We start from the raw sequence: 6,416 nt of genomic DNA, 5'->3' as shown, positions 1-6,416 counted from the left end.
TCAGGGTATATGCGACAGTTTGGGCAGCCTGGCTCATTGCGAACTAATTTGCCTGAATTTTTACGTAATATTGACATAACATTGAAGGTTGTGCAATGTAACAGGAATATTTAGACTTAGGGATGCCATCCGTTAGATTAAATACAGAACGGTTCCGTATTTCACTGAAATAAACGTTTTGTTTTCGAAATGACAGTTTCCGGATTCGGCCATAATAATGACCAAAGGCTCGTATTTCTGTGTGTTATTATGTTATAATTAAATCTATAAATCTAGGAGAGGGACGGAAGCTATACTGTTACACTGGCAATACTAAAGTGCCTATAAGAACATCCAATAGTCAAAGGTATATGAAATACAAATGGTATAGTGAGAAATAGTCCTATAATTCCTAAAATAACTACAACCTAAAACTTCTTACCTGGGAATATTGAAGACTCATGTTAAAAGGAACCACCAGCTTTCATATGTTCTCATGTTCTGAGCAAGGAATTCAAACGTTAGCTTTCTTACATGGCACATATTGCACTTTTACTTTCTTCTCCAACACTTTGTTTTTGCATTATTTAAACTAAATTGAACATGTTTCATTATTTATTTGAGGCTAAATGGATTTTTATTTATGTATTATATTAAGTTAAAATAAGTGTTCATTCAGTATTGTTGTAATTGTCATTATTACAAAAAAATAAAAAATAACATTGTCCGATTAATCGGTATCGGCTTTTTTGGTCCTCCAATAATCGGTATCGGTGTTAAAAAATCATAAGTGGTCGACCTCTAATCCAGACAACAGTGGCTTTTAGTGTAGAGAGTATAGAGATATTGTTATACACGTCGGCACCAACGATGTTAGGATGAAACAGTCAGAGATCACCAAGCGCAACATAGCTTCAGCGTGTAAATCAGCTAGAAAGATGTGTCGGCATCGAGTAATTGTCTCTGGCCCCCTACCAGTTAGGGGGAGTGATGAGCTCTACAGCAGAGTCTCACAACTCAATCGCTGGTTGAAAACTGTTTTCTGCCCCTCCCAAAAGATAGAATTTGTAGATAATTGGCCCTCTTTCTGGGACTCACCTACAAACAGGACCAAGCCTGACCTGCTGAGGAGTGACGGACTCCATCCTAGCTGGAGGGGTGCTCTCATCTTATCTACCAACATAGACAGGGCTCTAACTCCTCTAGCTCCACAATGAAATAGGGTGCAGGCCAGGCAGCAGGCTGTTAGCCAGCCTGCCAGCATAGTGGAGTCTGCCACTAGCACAGTCAGTGTAGTCAGCTCAGCTATCCCCATTGAGACCGTGTCTGTGCCTCGACCTAGGTTGGGCAAAACTAAACATGGCGGTGTTCGCCTTAGCAATCTCCCTAGGATAAAGACCTCCTCCATTCCTGTCATTATTGAAAGAGATCATGATACCTCACATCTTAAAATAGGGCTACTTAATGTTAGATCCCTTACTTCAAAGGCAATTATAGTCAATGAACTAATCACTGGTCATAATCTTGATGTGATTGGCCTGACTGAAACATGGCTTAAGCCTGATGAATTTACTGTGTTAAATGAGGCCTCACCTCCTGGCTACACTAGTGACCATATCCCCCGTGCATCCCGCAAAGGCGGAGGTGTTGCTAACATTTACGATAGCAAATTTCAATTTACAAAAAAAAAAATACGTTTTCGTCTTTTGAGCTTCTAGTCATGAAATCTATGCAGCCTACTCAATCACTTTTTATAGCTACAGTTTACAGGCCTCCTGGCCCAAATACAGTGTTCCTCATTGAGTTCCCTGAACTCCTATCGGACCTTGTAGTCATAGCAGATAATATTCTAATCTTTGGTGACTTTAATATTCACATGGAAAAGTCCACAGACCCACTCCAAAAGGCTTTTGGAGCCATCATAGACTCAGTGGGTTTTGTCCAGCATGTCTCTGGACCCACTCACTGTCACAGTCATACTCTGGACCTAGTTTTGTCCCATGGAATAAATGTTGTGGATCTTAATGTTTTTCCTCATAATCCTGGACTATCGGACCACCATTTTATTACGTTTGCAATTGCAACAAATAATCTGCTCAGACCCCAACCAAGGAACATCAAAAGTCGTGCTATAAATTCACAGACAACACAAAGATTCCTTGATGTCCTTCCAGATTCCCTTTGTCTACCCAAGGATGCCAGAGGACAAAAATCAGTTAACCACCTGAGGAACTCAATTTAACCTTGCGCAATACCCTAGATGCAGTTGCACCCCTAAAAACTAAAAACATTTCTCATAAGAAACTAGCTCCCTGGTACACAGAAAATACCCGAGCTCTGTAGCAAGCTTCCAGGAAATTGGAACGGAAATGGCGCCACACCAAACTGGAAGTCTTCCGACTAGCTTGGAAAGACAGTACCGTGCAGTACCGAAGAGCCCTTACTGCTGCTCGATCATCCTATTTTTGTAACTTAATTGAGGAAAATAAGAACAATCTGAAATTCCTTTTTGATACTGTCGCAAAGCTAACTAAAAAGCAGCATTCCCCAAGAGAGGATGGCTTTCACTTCAGCAGTGATAAATTCATAAACTTCTTTGAGGAAAAGATCATGATTATTAGAAAGCAAATTAAATCTGCGTATTCCTTCAAAGCTCAGTTGTCCTGAGTCTGCACAACTCTGCAAGGACCTAGGATCAAGAGAGACGCTCAAGTGTTTTAGTACTATATCTCTTGACACAGTGATGAAAATAATCATGGCCTCTAAACCTTCAAGCTGCATACTGGACCCTATTCCAACTAAACTACTGATAGAGCTGCTTCCTATGCTTGGCCCTCATAATAAACGGCTCCCTATCCACCGGATGTGTACAAAACTCACTAAAAGTGGCAGTAATAAAGCCTCTCTTTAAAAAGCCAAACGTTGACCCAGAAAATATAAAAAACTACCGGCCTATATCGAATCTTCCATTCCTCTCAAAGATTTTAGAAAAGGCTGTTGCGCAGCAACTCACTGCCTTCCTGAAAACAAACAATGAATACGAAATTCTTCAGTCTGGTTTTAGACCCCATCATAGCACTGAGACTGCACTTGTGAAGGTGGTAAATGACCTTTTAATGGCATCAGACCGAGGCTATGCATCTGTCCTCGTGCTCCTAGACCTTAGTGCTGCTTTTGATACCATCGATCACCACATTCTTTTGGAGAGATTGGAAACCCAAATTGGTCTACACGGACAAGTTCTGGCCTGGTTTAGATCTTATCTGTCGGAAAGATATCAGTTTGTCTCTGTGAATGGTTTGTCCTCTGACAAATCAACTGTAGATTTCGGTGTTCCTCAAGGTTCCGTTTTAGGACCACTATTGTTTTCACTATATATTTTACCTCTTGGGGATGTCATTCGAAAACATAATGTTAACTTTCAATGCGGATGACACACAGCTGTACATTTCAATGAAACATGGTGAAGCCCCAAAATTGCCCTCGCTAGAAGCATGTGTTTCAGACATAAGGAAGTGGATGACTGCAAACTTTCTACTTTTAAACTCGGACAAAACAGAGATGCTTGTTCTAGATCCCAAGAAACAAAGAGATCTTCTGTTGAATCTGACAATTAATCTTAATGGTTGAACAGTCGTCTCAAAACTGTGAAGGACCTCGGCATAACTCTGGACCCTGATCTCTCTTTTGAAGAACATATCAAGACCATTTCAAGGACAGCTTTTTTCCATCTACGTAACATTGCAAAAATCAGAAACTTTCTGTCCAAAAATGATGCAGAAAAATTAATCCATGCTTTTGTCACTTCTAGGTTAGACTACTGCAATGCTCTACTTTCCGGCTACCCGGATAAAGCACTAAATAAACTTCAGTTAGTGCTAAATACGGCTGCTAGAATCCTGACTAGAACCAAAAAATTAGATCATATTACTCCAGTGCTGGCCTCCCTACACTGGCTTCCTGTCAAGGCAAGGGCTGATTTCAAGGTTTTACTGCTAACCTACAAAGCATTACATGGGCTTGCTCCTACCTATCTCTCTGATTTGGTCCTGCCGTACATACCTACACGTACGCTACGGTCACAAGACGCAGGCCTCCTAATTGTCCCTAGAATTTCTAAACAAACAGCTGGAGGCAGGGTTTTCTCCTATAGAGCTCCATTTTTATGGAATGGTCTGCCTACCCATGTAAGAGACGTAAACTCAGTCTCAACCTTTAAGTCTTTACTGAAGACTCATCTCTTCAGTGGGTCATATGATTGAGTGTAGTCTGGCCCAGGAGTGGGAAGGTGAACGGAAAGGCTCTGGAGCAACGAACCGCCCTTGCTGTCTCTGCCTGGCCGGTTCCCCTTTTTCCACTGGGATTCTCTGCCTCTAACCCTATTACAGGGCCTCAGTCACTGGCTTACTGGGGCTCTTTCATACCGTCCCTAGGAGGGGTGTGTCACTTGATTGGGTTGGCGCCCCCCCCCCCCCCCCCCCCCCCCCTTGGGTTGTGCCGTGGCGGAGATCTTTGTGGGCTATACTCGGCCTTGTCTCAAGATGGTAAGTTGGTGGTTGAAGATATCCCTCTAGTGGTGTGGGGGCTGTGCTTTGGCAAAGTGGGTGGGGTTATATCCTTCCTGTTTGGCCCTGTCCGGGGGTGTCCTCGGATGGGGCCACAGTGTCTCCTGACCCCTCCTGTCTCAGCCTCCAGTATTTATGCTGCAGTAGTGTATGTGTCGGGGGGCTAGGGTCAGTTTGTTATATCTGGAGTACTTCTCCTGTCCTATTCGGTGTCCTGTGATAATTTAAGTGTGCTCTCTCTAATTCTCTCTTTCTTTCTCTCTCTCGGAGGACCTGAGCCCTAGGACCATGCCTCAGGACTACCTGACATGATGACTCCTTTCTGTCCCCAGTCCACCTGGCCGTGCTGCTGCTCCAGTTTCAACTGTTCTGCCTTATTATTATTGGACCATGCTGGTCATTTATGAACATTTGAACATCTTGGCCATGTTCTGTTATAATCTCCACCCGGCACAGCCAGAAGAGGACTGGCCACCCCACATAGCCTGGTTCCTCTCTAGGTTTCTTCCTAGGTTTTGGCCTTTCTAGGGAGTTTTTCCTAGCCACCGTGCTTCTACACCTGCATTGCTTGATTTTTGGGGTTTTAGGCTGGGTTTCTGTACAGCACTTTGAGATATCAGTTGATGTACGAAGGGCTATATAAATAAATTTGATTTGATTTCACGTCTCAAATAAATCAACCTGTACCTGATTTGCCCTAAGTGTCTAAACACTGGACAGAAAATCACCATAGACTTCACCAACCAGTGATTGGGTAATTATGTCATGATAGACATAGCAGACATAGCAGAGTTGCTGAAGGAGGATGAGATCATTGTCACGTGTGCTCCCTCTACGGCCTCTAGGTCACCAGGCTGCTCGTTATGGCGCACACCTGTCACCATCGTTACGCTCACCTGGATTATATCACTTCCCTGATTATCTTCCCTACATATGTCACTCCCTTTGGTTCTTTCCCCAGGCGTCATTGTTTCTGTTCCATGTCTGTGCGCTGTTTCTGCGGTTGTATTATGTTACGTTAATTTATTAAAACACAAACTCCCTGAACTTGCTTCCCGACTCTCAGCGCACATCGTTACAATCATAGACGTTGGCGTATCCTTCGAAGGGCACTTGGCACGAGAGGATTCACTTCCAGCTACGGGTTAGGTGTGTTCATTGGTGCTGGTACCAGCGAGCCATAGAAAATGGTGAAGATCCACGCTGTCACAAAAACCTTGGAGGCCATACATTTTTTAATAGAGGTTGCACATAAAGTGGCACCTGTATGTAATATGTCAATGATAAAGTCCTCAAAATAATGTAGCACGGAGGAACCCAGGATGCAAATGAATGTCTGAACTCTGTAATATGGTCGTGATGCCCCAAAACTGTCTTCGTGGGCAAAAGCCGCATTGACGGAGCAGCCATTATGGCAGTAGCCACATTCCATGAGGGAGACACTGCTATAACAAATGTGATGACCAAATTGTGGCTTGGCAGCACTTTGGTGACACTGGAGCAATCAGAGAGGAGTTGTGAGAGCTGATGCTTCTTCAATGGAGTGTGCCAAGCATAGGCGCAGGTCCCATGACACAGTCAAGAAAGTAAAGCGTCACCAGCAACAATTCAACGAGGGCCTACATATCGGGCAGGCATAGCTGATTACTGTTCTGCACATTTCAACAGCCTTACAAAATCCTTGTATGTGACAAATTGAGCAAAGTGATATGAGAATTTGCCCAAAACTGCATATTTGCCCAACAGACCATTATTCAAAGCATATTTTCTATTGTTTGAAAGCATATTTTCTATTGCTTGAAACAAATGTATTAAATGTGCTAATGTATTTGATGTTTGTCAGTTTAGAAGTGATATATGAATATGAGTTTA

Source organism: Oncorhynchus mykiss, chromosome 3, assembly GCF_057628025.1.
Source record: "Oncorhynchus mykiss isolate SJ-2025 chromosome 3, ASM5762802v1, whole genome shotgun sequence".
NCBI lineage: Eukaryota > Metazoa > Chordata > Actinopteri > Salmoniformes > Salmonidae > Oncorhynchus > Oncorhynchus mykiss.
Note: the sequence above shows the minus strand (reverse complement) of the source record.